Genomic DNA, 13,803 nt, shown 5'->3' with positions numbered 1-13,803 from the left:
GGGAGCAGCGCGAGGAATGCTGGGATACTGGAGGTCCACCCAGCGCTTCCTGCGGGTTTAGCAATCCGTCAGAGTTAGAGATGGATCATTTTGTGCCTTTATTGTTTTATCTGGACTTTCTGAATTGACAAATTTGGCATCCGGGTAGGTTTCCCTCACTGGAAGAGACTCATAATGTAGAAAAATTAAACACCTTTACTTAGTCTGAGGGATAAAGTGCCCTCTAAGATTCCTGAAGGGCCTGCTGAGTGCGGGGCCCTTAATATAGATAGCCCCATCCTTAAACCAATACTCTAAGCATGGTATTAAATATTTCCACGTCACAGAAAATTCAGGTTCAGAAAGAAATAGCCAAAGTCAGCCAAATGGTGCTAGACAATCCAAATGCAGGTTTGTTTACCTGACTTGAATCTCCAAACTCTTCCGTTCGTTGTTCCTCCATCTTGTAATTACGCTGTGGTGAATACCCTGTTAAATAGAGTGTGTGTCTGTGTGTGTAATAACTACTTTATAGGTTATTATAAAATAATACTATGTAAAACTCGATATATTTAACGTTTTATGGTGTTCAAATATATCATTTTGAATTTTTCAAATATTAAATATTTTTAATGTAGCTGTGAATTTATAAAACATGTGTATGTAATATTATAGATGGATATTATGTAATATATAATTGGGTGTTATAAATTTTGATACATATGCTTGTTCATATTTAAATCCTATTCCTTCATTCAACAACAGTAGTTAACGTTAGTTCATACCATGCGCCAGACACCGTACTGGAAATCAAACACGTATAGACAAAGTCCTTCCCTTCCAGGAGTTCAGATTCCACTCCGAGACATATAAACAGATAAATCACAGTGGAACATAGTAATACATTTAAATTTCTATTTTAAAAGGAAATTTTCTGAGAAATGAACAGAGTGTATGGATGTACAGAGAATAGAGCAACTAAATATAGCACAAATTTGGACCAGAATTTGGCAACCTCAATTAGATGTAAATTAAAAAAAAAAATAAGATGGCCCTTATAATACTATTTTAATTTGTAGTGGTTACTTAAAACATTAACAGCCTTCAAATTAAGTTCTATGTGTATGTAATTTGACATGTTATATGAATAAATACCAAAAGAAGAGAAAGAAAAGATGAGGAAAATCTAAAATTGGAATTAAAATTAGAAGTCAACTTAAACTGTAAGTAAATGCGGACAGTGGAAATGTATTAAGTATGTAGTATATTTCTTCATATTAAAATCCATACGTATGGCAGTATTTGCTAACCTTGATGGGACCTCTTAGAATTTTGTACTTTCATGCCATCTATCATGTATATTACATATGCCACTGGGAATGACACACCAAGGTAAAGCTTTGGGCAGGCAGTTTGATTTAGGCAGCAAGGAATAAAAAACAAATCACAGATCTGAGACAGCCATTTTGTACAGAGATAAAAGATTTGCCTAAGGATGTATCCATAGAGACAGAAAAATTAATGGCTGCCAGGAGATGAGAAAGGGGGGAATTGGGACTAACTGCTAATAGGTATGGGGTTTGTGGGATGATAAAAATATTCTGGAACTAGGTAGTCATGATGGTTGCAAAGCAGTGAATGTACTAAAAACTACTGAAGTGTACACTTCAAAATGATAAATTTTATGTTACGTGAAGTGTATCTGAATTTTTAAAAATGCTATAAAAAATTTGGCCAAGGAGTCAGGAATCCCAAATTCTAAGTGCATTATTTAATTTATCTGATATGTGATTGATGTTTATATCAATCTTAGCAAAAAAAAAAAAAAATCAATGGCGATATAATGATTTCCCCCATAAAATTGAATATATTTAAAGGAATAATTTAAAAACAACATTTTATGTTATGTCTCCAATTTTTGAAATTGAAAAATTTACTGATCCATTAAGCCCAGAATGCTGGAACCACTGGAAAAAAATTTTTTTTTTCTTTTTAAGTAGGCTCCACACTGAGCGTGGAGCTCAACTCAGGGCTTAAACTTACAACCCTGAGATCAAGACCTGGGATGATATCAAGAGTCTGACGCTTAACCGATTGAGCCACCCAAGCGTCCCTGAAATAACATATTTTAATCATCATGGCACACGCCACAATGAGCAACATCTCATTTAAATGGCCATCGTACATGGAAAAACTCTGGAAAATGATAGCTATTAAAGTATAAGAGGCATTATTGCTTTGCTAACTTAAGCATGTAAGAATACGTATTTGATGGACCAGGATATAAACCTAGGCTCAATTCCTACTAACCAGGAGGTTTAGGCAAATTGCTAAATTTCTCTGAAGTAATTTTAGTGATTTGTAGAGTTATAACAAAGATTAAGTGACTATGCTCATATATGTGTGTGTGTGCACATATATATATATACATACACGCACACATATATGGCATAACCCAATACCTGGCATGTAATAAGTGATCAATACATGTTAGCTCTTACTAAATAAGGGTCTTAAATTTTAAAATAGCTCGGATCCTCTATACTAACCCTAAAAGTCTTTAAATGTGGATTTTGTTTCCTAGATGATATCTTGGTGAAACTTTGGGGAAGAAGTGAGTTCCTCCATAAGTTAATAATAATAATAGCTAACATGTATTTAGTGTTTACTTTGTATCAGGCACTGTGCCAAGTCCTTTTTTTGTATTAAGTGAGTACAATTTAAATCTATTTAATACTTGAGGGAACTGAGGCACAGAGAGGTTGTAACGTGGCCAAAGTCACAGTGCTAAGAAGTGGTGGAGCTATTGTATCCTAAGGGCTTTTTAAAGGATAAGAGAAAAAAAAAAATCTCAGTGTGTAGAGAGGCAGACAGTTGACATAAGAACCCCTGAAATCATTTCTTTCTAACACTGCTGAACATGTACACATGTAGGAAAATGGCAGAAACATACAAATCTAGATGGAAGTACAGAGGTCAAAGAGGTAGAATGAAGAAGAAAATGGAATCTTAAGATTGACTTAGCTGTGTATGGCTAGGAAACCCTCTACAACTTTAGAGAGAAGCACTGCAGTCAAAACTATACCTTTACCAACATATCGTATCTGTAATTGGTTGATTATATTTAACTTCACAAGAAATCAAGCTAGCAGCAGATTTTATAGTAGATGATTCAGTTTGTCTCTAGCAAATCTTTTTTTCCCTGAAGTCCCATTTGGGATCTATATAGTTTTAGTTCTACCACAAATACCTGAATCCTTAAGTTTGCTATAGAGTGACCATTCAGTAACTAGGCAGAATTGATTCTACAAGATTGACCTTTCTATGCCTATCTCTATCCAGGAAGAAATGGTGAGGGACTGCTAAATGCCTGATATCTGGAGGAAGGACTGATTTCAAAGTCACCTTCATTTTGACCTCAGGAAGCTACAGGTAATTAGCCACTTACATAAGATATGTAAGAACTGAGAAGACAGGTCTACACATCAAGTCTCTAGGATGTCCTTTCAGGGTATGTAAAAAGCTTTGGTGTTGGAATCACTCTACTTAACTCAGTCTCTGCTACTTACCACCTGTGGGGCCCTAGAAAATTACTTTCCCTCTTGGGCCTCAGTTTACTCATCTTTGAAATGGGAGTAATCGGTTACCTTCTCCATAAGGTTGTTAGAAAGATTAAATAAGTATTATAAAACACACTCAGAAGGTTGTCTGGCATATGGTGAGCAGGCAATAAATAGTAATAGTTTGAAGTAGAAAGGAGAATGATAATGTTGATTCGTACCCTCTAGCAAGTCATAAAACTCCTCGAGTTTAGGGAAAAAAAAATAATTCCAACAGCATCCATGCTTGTCATCAAGAAATACTGAACTGTGGCTGTGCCCTATCTATCTTTTTATCTTCCCTTTCTAACCTCCAGAACACAACTATTTGCTGGAGCTTCTCTCTGAGTCTCCGAAGAACAGGTCCTAGATGAAATTAAATCTGTAAAGCAGACCTTCAGGACCCTCCTCTCCCCACCAAGTCACAACATGTAGGCAGTTAACCAACACTGTCATCAAAATTTCACATATATTTGTGATAAATGCAGATGTAACTCTGTTAGAAGAAAATGGAAATTTGAAAGGGAGGGGCAAACTAAACCATATGCAATTTGCAGCAATGGTTATAAAGCAGAGAAATGTAGAAAGGATGAGATTTAGAAAGTAGACTTTGGGATGTCTTTCATAGAACATCTTTTATTTTGTATAAATCCATAGCTCCATGTTCACATTTTCATTCTTTCTGGGGCTTTAAAATTTATTCACTTTCCCCTAAAACAGATCTTGAAGGTCTTTAAGAAAACTGGGCTATAACTGTGAGGTCAAACTCTGAATACCTGCAGCTAGCTCTAAACCCTGCTGTGATCTATTTTTTTTTTTTAATTTATTGTGGTAAGAGCACTTAATATATCTACCCTCTTACATTTTTGAATGCACAATGCAGTATTATTAACTATAGGCATGATGCTGTACAGCAGATCTCTAGAACTTACTCATTTTGTATAACTGAAACTTTATACCTATTAAATAGTAATTCTGCATTTCCCTCTTCTTCCAACCCCTGGCAATCACCATTTTATTCTCTGTTTTTATGAGTTTGACTATTATAAATATCTTATGTAAGTGGAATCATGCAATATTTGTCCTTCTGTGACTGGCTTATTTTATTTATCATAATGTCCTCCAGGTTCATCCATGTTGTTGAATATGACAGAATTTCATTCTTTTTTAAGGCTGAGTAATATTCCATCCTCTTATCTGTCAGTGGGAATTTAGATTGTTTCTGTATCTTGGCTATTGTGAATAATGCTGCAAAAAACATGGGAGTGCAGATATTTTCCTGAGATCTTGATTTCAGTTCTTTTGAATAAATTCCCAGAAGTGGAATTGCTGGATCATGTATAGTTATATTTGAAATTTTTGGGAAAATCCTCATACTGTTTTCTATAGTGGCTGCATCATTTTACATTCTTCAAAACAGTACATAAGGGTTATAGTTTCTCCACATCCTTGTCAATACATGTTACCTTATTATTATTATTATTGCCATCCTGACAAATAGATGTGAGGTGGTGATATCTCATTTTGGTTTTTATTTGCATTTCCGTGATGATTCATGATGTTGGGTATCTTTTCACATACCTACTGGTCATTTCTATGTTTTTTTAGAGAAATGTCTATTAAAGTCCTTTGCCTTTTTTTTTTTTTTTTTTTGAGAGAGAGAGAGAGAGAGAGCGTGCCTGTGGAGGGAGGGGCAGAGGCAGAGAGAGAATCTTAAGCAGGCCAACACCCAGTGCAGAGCTCAGTGTGGGACTCAACTCATGACCCGCAGATCATGACCTGAGCCAAAATCAAGAGTCAGAGGCTTAATTGACTGAACCACCCCCAGGTACCCCCCCCTCCTTTGCCCATTTTTTAATTGGGTTATTTGGGTTTTTGCTATTGAATTGTAACGAGTTCCATATATATTTTGGAGATTAACCCCTTATTAGTTACATATAGTTTTCACATATTTTTCTCCCATTCTGTAAGTTGCCTCTGTGGATTATTGATTTTGCTGTGCAGAATTTTTTAGTTTGATGTAGTCCCACTTGTCTATTTTTGCTTTTACGGCTTGTGCTTTTGGTGTCATATCCAAGAAATTACTGCCTAGACCAATGTCATAAAGCTCTTGCCTATGTTTTCTTTCAGGAGTTTTACAACTTCAGGTTTTACATTTAAATCTTTCATCTACTTTGAGTTGATTTTTGTCTGTGATGTATGTTTAATGGTTTGGTTTGGGGGAGTGGGCAAAAACAAAATATAAGAACATTTTCTTTTAAAAATATAAAACTTGAAATATGTCATTTTTGAAATAAAGGGATATTTTTCATTCTCTCTTCTTAAAATTATTTAAGATTATTTATGGATTTTCCTCTAAACTACATGATGTGCGGATGCCACATGCAGACATAGTTCCTCCCCTCTTAGAGTTTACTTGCTAGTAGGTTTTTTAGCTTCCATCAGTCTACCTGGAATAAAGCTAAAATTTGTTTGGAGCAAATATTTGAGACTGGCTGTGTTTCTAAACTTTAATGTGAATTCACCCTTGGTGATCTTGTTAAAATGCAGCTTCTGAATCAGCTGGTCTACCTAGGGCCTGAAATTCTACATTTTTAACAAGCTTTCATTTTGCTGGTCTGGAGACTACATTTTAAGAAGCAAGGGTTTAGATGAAATGGAAGAGAAAATACCTGACTTTCTGGTCATTGATTCAGCTAACAATACTGCAAGACTAGTCTATAACTTGTGGCTCCTTTAACAGTTTAGGGGAGAAAAGACTTTCCCTTTGTTCTCCTAGGTTCAGTAACTGGGTTTACAAAATAAATTGACAACAGGCAGATTAACAGGAGCAAAGGTAAACAAACTTATTAATTTTTAATATTATGTACACCAGGGCATCACAGGAAAAAAAAATGAATACCCAAAAAAGTGGTGAGACTTGAGAGTTTATATACCATCTTTCACAGAGGAAGCAGAGGATATAGGCAACTTAGGGGAGAGTAAATTATTTTTAGTAAAGATGAATGGGCTGTTAAAGAATAGATAGGAGATATGATAATTTGTGACAAAGTTTGTCTGGGTGTTGAGTTGACTTCTAGTTTCCTCCCAGTGGTAGGAGTCAATCCCGGGAAGGGGATTTATGATAATTGAATTCCTTTTGAAGGCTCTGTCTTTAGGCAGATGAGGGAAGTTCAGAGAAAGCCTCCCCCTGTATCCGTTGTTTTTCAGGTTCCTTCGCCTCAAAATAATCACTCCAAAGTGACATTTTTTGGGGTGGCATGTCCAGAACCCCTTCAACAGCCACACTAAATTAAAATGCTTGTTTCTTGCTATTGGAACTTTACCCCTGAAATGCTCTTGCTTCTTAAATATTAGGAGGCTTATCTCTTAGAGGCATATATATCTGTGAACAATGCACACTCACATCTTCATTAATATTATGAGTGCCCTATACTCAGTGATTGATTCTGGACTTTCAGAAGAATTACAGTCCCAATAAAAGAAGAGTTCTTGGCTCTTTTAATATGACAAAATGTTTGCATAAATAAAAATGAAAATTATAATTGTAAAATAATTCTCCAAAATATCTAGATCTCTTTGTAAAATAATTAATAATGAATAGAGAAATGATTATGTGAAATCCAAATACTAATAATGGTAAGTATTTAATCTACCACAAAGGAAAAGCCCAGCCAAAATACCCATCTTGCACCAAAATACATGTTCAGAAATCGATATTTGCATGCCCAAGACTTGTTTGAAAAGGCGATTATGGTCTCACAAGTAAATCATAAGAATTTTAAAAATTTTGTAAATGCTGTATTTATATGACAGACAAGAACCACTCTGAAGGAATCATTATGGTTTGGGAAATGATATGCAATTTCAAAATCATCTAAATCATTTCAATTGCCCGTATTTACATTTATATAATGGGTATTTATAATGGTGATTATTTTAGAACTTACCTTGTTTTCCAGGATCTCACATTGGTTTCTATGGGAACGAGAATGGCTCTGAAGAGGAGCATTTTAAGAACTCTTTTTACATTCAGTGACTGCTAACTGAACTGCAAATTCTGTTTGTTAACGGTTTTTAACTCTTAAATTTTAACACAGAAATAAAAGTTGGGTATTCTAGCTTCATAAATCATTTTAAATAGTAAAAACTATTTTTATGAAACATCTGGCACATTGAAACATTAGAAAATAAAATAACTAGCTTTAGGAGCTAATAATCTGTTCACTTTATTAAATTCATTAGTGATTAATCTGTGTTGGCCATGTGCTTACTCTTGGAAAATTGTGTAAAGAAAACATCATCTGATATATTGTTTCAATACATTTTCTCTGCTGTTGATGTGTGTATATATGTTTTCTTACTTTTGTAAAAATCCCTTTAAAAAGCAGTATAAAATGTTCTGCATTTAAAGTTTCCCTCTGCCTGCCTCACCCATCCTGTGCTATTATTTACCCTGGTACCATGTTATACCTTTACCATGTTCTCACACCAGCTGGAACTTATTTTTAGTATTTTTCGAAACAAGCTCGTAAGTCTTTGAATTTCATTTTTTCTTTTTCTTGGAATAGATTTTTAGATCATAAAAAGCCCAATGTGTAACTTATGTATTACATTTGTGCAGTTTACTATATTTAATATTTCCTCACATTTCATGTTTTCCCATAAACTTTATTTTTTAAATTCCCTGGAGAAATGATATTTCAATATATTTTTATTTAATTCCCTCTCAAAGTAATTAAAACCCACTAAAAATAAGAGAAGCTTATTTCAGAAAGAGTGCTAAAACTAAATTTTCGTAATGCCCAAACTATAAAAGATGCCGTTTGAAAGCACATGGCATCCCATAACCAGCTTATGTAATAGCTACTCCAGTTATTGCTGACATATAATCTGTGTCTTAAATCCAGAAAGTGCAGGTTGATGGCAGAGTGCCATGCAGGGTGGAATAAGTGAGAGCATTTTTTACCTTCTTGGATTGATGGATTTCTGCTGTTAACAGTGTTGCCCTAGCCTTGGTCAGAATTGCTAGAGACTAGAGACAGTTTAAGAAGTGAGGCTGCTGGCATTGTGTGACCAAGAGACTATCCTGTAAGGTACTGACTTGGTATAAATGCCAAGAAATTGTTTTTTTTTTCTTTCGTAAAAATTTTTCATTCAGATTTGATTTTATGAAATAAATTAGGGATTATTACACTTTGAAAAAAGTGAAGATAAATAAATGGGAAACATGTAACCAATGTTTTCAGGAAATGATTGATTGGCTCTTCTATTTTCTAAAAGTTGATTTTCAAGTGAATCAGAAAACAAGCTGAAAAGTAAAAGCAAGTATTATGTTAACCTTTAGAAGAGAAACATAAAGTATCTGATTCTGAAAGTGAGGAAAATGATTGTTAGGGCTACTCAAAGTACGGTCCATGGACTGGTGCCCATCTAAGAAAAGGTAAATTAAAAAAGTGACTGTTAGAGCAGTTTGACATTGCCACTTCATCCAACCCTGTGATTTTGTATTTTACAAAAATCAGTCCATGGCATTTGGGAATTTGTGAAATTTGCCCTTTGCTACAATTAGTTTGAGTTGTACTGATTTAACATAAATTACTATAAACCAGGAAAAAAAGAGTGCCATTTGAACTTCATAGTATTGAAAATAATTTATCCTATGTGATTCTGTCTGAAAGCTAGGAAGTGAAAGGTCTTTATCTCTGAAAGATCTCTTTCTAGCCCTATAATAACATCTTTATTTTCATAAGATTATAGCAAAGGAGGCTGAAGCCAGTATTCTCTCCTTTTGCAGATATAAAAACAAAAGAAAAGGGCTTAAGTGAGATGTCTGATATTACACAATTACCCTCAAAATTTTAAAGTCAAGGGAAGAGCATTGCACAGGATTTGTTTAATATTCTGATGAATAAAATAAAAACAGCCTAGCTTGATTATGGCAACAAATTGGATATATTTGCAGTTTCATATGGTAGGTGGCAGTGCTTTGTCTTACTTAAGGTTTCAGAAGGAAAAGCATTGTTTTACAGTCATTTAGTGGATGACTAGTGAAACTACACATACTAAAAATCAAGGAGTTTGAAAGAATTCACTAAGCAAAACCAAAATTGAAGAGAATGAAGAAAGGTAGGAACACATGTATAGTTTGGCTAAAGAACTGTTAAGAGCAGAAATATAAATCCACACGTCTTTAAAAGATGTAAAATCCCATAAGAGAAAAGTCTTGTTGCCTTGGACTACAAATAGAAATAAAATGAAAATATGAAAGAGAGAGTTTAGACATACACTGGGAATTTTTGTTAATTGTTGAGAGTATTAGGTTAGTTGAGTGGGCGCCTAAAGGAATCTCTGAGGACATTTAAAACCTCATTGAACAAAGCTGTGGACTTTGTATTATGGGGAGCAAGACTTCAATGGCAAGGGGGATGGACTGGATCAACCATGAGGTCTTTTCCAGCTCTAATTTCTAGTATTCCATAGCTCCGTGAAGAATAGTTGCTAAATTGCTTGGTCAACCCAGACAAACAAAACTCAACACAAGAATAAAACCCCAGACAAAACAATAAAGTTAGCCAAAATTGAAACACGCCCCTCCAAAAAGAAAAAAACCCTAAATCTTGCATCATACACCAAAGATGACAAATTCAGGCTCTGGCAACCTGCCTAGAGAAATGAATTCCAGAGACAGGACCCTTCAGTGAGCAAGCCCAACCAAAAAGTGGGGAGAGTTCAACTTCTCAGGCTTGCAAAACCTCCCAGATAATCTTAATATTAGAGCAGACTTAAAAAGTGAAAAGAGAAAGAATCTATTAAAGAATCTGGTCTATGAGTGAACTGTTCATACAACAAGGATTTATGGAGTGTCTGCTGTACACCAGCCTCTACTCTAGGATGGGGTGCATCAGTGAACAAAATAGACAAGATCTCTGTTCTTTGTGATACTTACATTCTAGTATGAGGAACAATAAACAACACAGGATGGCATATCATAAGTTAAGGGGTGGTAAGTGCTAAGTGGGGTAAAAAGCAGGCTTAAGAAGATGAGGGGCAGGGGGTGGAATCTGGGGAGGTGACTGTATTTAATAGTGCAACCAGGGTAGAACTCAGGGAGGAGAGACATCCGAGCAAGACTGGAAGTGAAAGGAGGTAGCCAGGTGAATTTGTGGGTGGAAGAACATTCAGCATAGCGGAAGGTTGGGGCAAACCTGGTATGTCTGAGGAACAGGAAGAAGGCTAGTGTGTCTGGAGGGGAATGAGCATAAGGAAAAGTATAGAGTGAGTCAAGGAAGTCTTCTAGGTTGTTATTAGGACCTTGTCTGAGTTAACTACCCACAACATCTTGCTTCTAGGATCCTAGGAACTCAGTGAGAAACTAATTCATGCCAGGTAGCAACCTCCCTGAGAAACCACTCCACCCACATGTCAACAGTATTTCTGCGGGTTACTTCAGTCTGTAAGCTTTACTAATGCAGCATTATCCAGGGATATGACCCCTTAATGTAAAAATATGCCCTATAGTTACTGCTACAGAGAATGAGGAAGACTCATTAATACTGAAACTCTGGATATTTGCTTCCATTTATTCTTAGATCAGCAATAAGAAATCCAAACAAAATTGTATTTGTGATCTTTGTATGTTGTTTGCACATATATAAAATATGTCTTCTGTAAAAGCAAATAAACCCCTAATATCAGCAGTACTATTATGGGCTCATGTTCTTGAAACCTAATCTTTATTAGGGGCTTGATGAATATTTAAATATAAGGAGAAGCATAAAAAAATCAATTTAGAGAACAAAAATGGATCTGCTTATGAGAAGACATTATGAAAGGAATTATTAGATGTTTTCAGATATTTGAAAAAAAATGTAATAAAATTAAAAGTTTAGCTAGCACTCTCAGTGTTCATTCATTAATTGAAAAAATTATGCTGAGTGCCTGCTGTGTGCCTGGCAAGTTTTCTAGGCTATGGATACGAGAGTGAACAATACAGGGAAGCCTGCAGTCTACTATGTTTCTCCCTTAAGATTCTCCTCAGGCAGTTCACCAGATCATCCTTGTGTAACAATATGCGGTTGAGGACATAGGTTGGAGGCTCATCTGCAACCCAGCATCCACCTTTTAAGATGGGATATGTCAGGAAAGAATGCTTCATGACTTGTCCCCATCTGGTCATTCCCCTCAGACACAGACAACATGCTGAAGTCTTAGGAACTTTAGGTGAGGGAAAGAGCATAGCATTTGAGTAAGAGCTTTGTTGTCCAATACACCAGCCATCAGCCATGGGTGACTACTGGGCAATTGAAATGTGGCTAGTCCAAATTGAGATGTGCTCTAAGTATAAAATATACTGGATTTTGGTAACTCCGTTTGAAAAAGAGAATGCAAAATATCTAAATATTTTTTATGTTGATTACATGTTGAAATGATATTTTTTAACACATTGGGTTAAATAAATATGTTATTGCTTTATCTTATTTCTTTCTACTTTTTATATGTGGCTACTAGAAAATTTAAACTTACATCTGTGACTCAATTTCCCCAAGACAGGGGATCTATATTTGTTTCCTGTATCAGCTCAGTACTATTGTATTATAATAGCCTATTCTTATGAGTACTCAGCTTAGTGAGTGGCAAACTCTCTTCCAAGCAAATTACTTGTATTTAAACATTTAATCCTCATAATAACCCTGTGAGGAATGATTCCTCTGGATGAATAATTTGAGGCACCAAAAGGTCAAGAAACTTGCCATAGGCTAAACATCTAGTGACCAGAAGAGCAGTAAAGGAGTAACTAACCCAGTGACTCTCACACCTGAGTGTTCATCAAATTCACCTACAGAGCTTGTTAAAGCGCAGATTGCTGAGCTCCCCATCCAGAGGTTCTGACTCATTTGATCTGGAGTGTAACCTGAGAATGTGCATACCTAGCGAGTTTCCAGGTGACGTTGATACTGCTGATTTCCAAATCACATTTTGAGAACCATTAGCCTAATTCAATGCACTTATACCACCAGCCTCCAATGTTAATAAAGTCCTCAGCCTTTTTGAACCATAATTTCTTTACCTTAAACTGTGGATATTTCATATACCTACCTCACATACCAGAAAATTTCCTATTTTGAAGAGTACAACTCTAGGGTTTTAGTATGTTCACAGTTTTTGCAACTACTTTTGCTATCTAATTCCAAAATATTTCCATCACTTCAAAAAGAAACCCAATACCTGTTAGCAGTCATTCCATTTCCCTCTGCCCCAGGCCCTGGCAACCACTAATCTACTTTCTTTCTCTATGGATTTGCCTATTCTGGACATTTCATGCAAATGAAGTCATATAATATGTGATCTTTTGTGTCTGCCTTCTTTCCCTTACCATAATGTTTTCAATGTTCGTCCATGTTATAACATGTATTGATAACTTCATTTTATGGTCAAATAGTATAAAATTGTACCCTTTTTTGTGGTGCACAAATTTTGTTTGTCGCTTCATCAGTTGATGCACATTTGGGTTATTTCCACTTTTTGGTTATTATGAATTTGTGTGGATTTGTTTTCATTTTTTCATGGGCTATAACTAGGAGGTGGATCGAGTAGGAATAGAATTGCTGACTCATATGGTAACTCTATATTTAACTTTTTGAAGAACTATCAAACTGTTTCCAAAGCATTGTACCATTTTACATTACCATTGGCAATGTATGAGGACTCCAGTTTGTTCATAACCTTGTCAACACTTGTCATTATCATTTTGATTATAGCTCTCCTGGTGGGTGTGAAGTAGTGTCTCATTATGGCTTTGACTTGCATTTCTCTAATGACTAATAATGTTAATTTTTTCAAGTGCTTATTGGACATTTGTATATCTTCTATGGAGAAATGTCTGTTCAAATCCTTAGACCATTTTTAAATTGGGTTGTCTTTTTATTGTTGTGGTATAGTAATTCTTTATGTATTCTGGGTGCAAGTTCCTTATTAGATACATATGATTTGCAATTTCTCCCATTCTGTTTGTTGTCTTTTCACTTTCTTGATGGTGTCCATTGAAGCAAAAAGTTTTTAGTCTTATAATTTATATATTTTTAAAATAGAAACTGTATATATTTAAGTGTACAACATGATGATATACACTGTGAAGTGATTACTACAATAAAACAGAATAACATATCTCCTCACATAGTTACCATTAAGTTTTTAATCTTGATGAAATCCAATTTATCTGTTT

At 35.2% G+C, this 13,803-nt stretch overlaps 1 long non-coding RNA gene across 6 annotated transcripts in view; it reads left to right on the top strand.

Annotated features, from left to right (window-relative positions):
* Position 1: 1 nt before the first annotated feature.
* LOC123789257 (uncharacterized) overlaps positions 2–13,803 on the top strand; it is a 251,998-nt gene continuing 238,196 nt past the window's right edge. For all 6 annotated transcript variants that reach the window (XR_015724009.1, XR_015724008.1, XR_015724011.1 and 3 more), the window contains exons 1-2: positions 2–144; positions 3,322–3,411. This is a non-coding gene — a long non-coding RNA (uncharacterized LOC123789257). The remainder of the gene's footprint in view (positions 145–3,321; positions 3,412–13,803) is intronic.

The sequence above is a fragment of the Ursus americanus genome, chromosome 3 (genome assembly GCF_024610735.1).
Source record: "Ursus americanus isolate L20-20 chromosome 3, mUrsAme1.1.p, whole genome shotgun sequence".
NCBI lineage: Eukaryota > Metazoa > Chordata > Mammalia > Carnivora > Ursidae > Ursus > Ursus americanus.
This window is presented reverse-complemented; position numbering and strand designations above follow the sequence as displayed.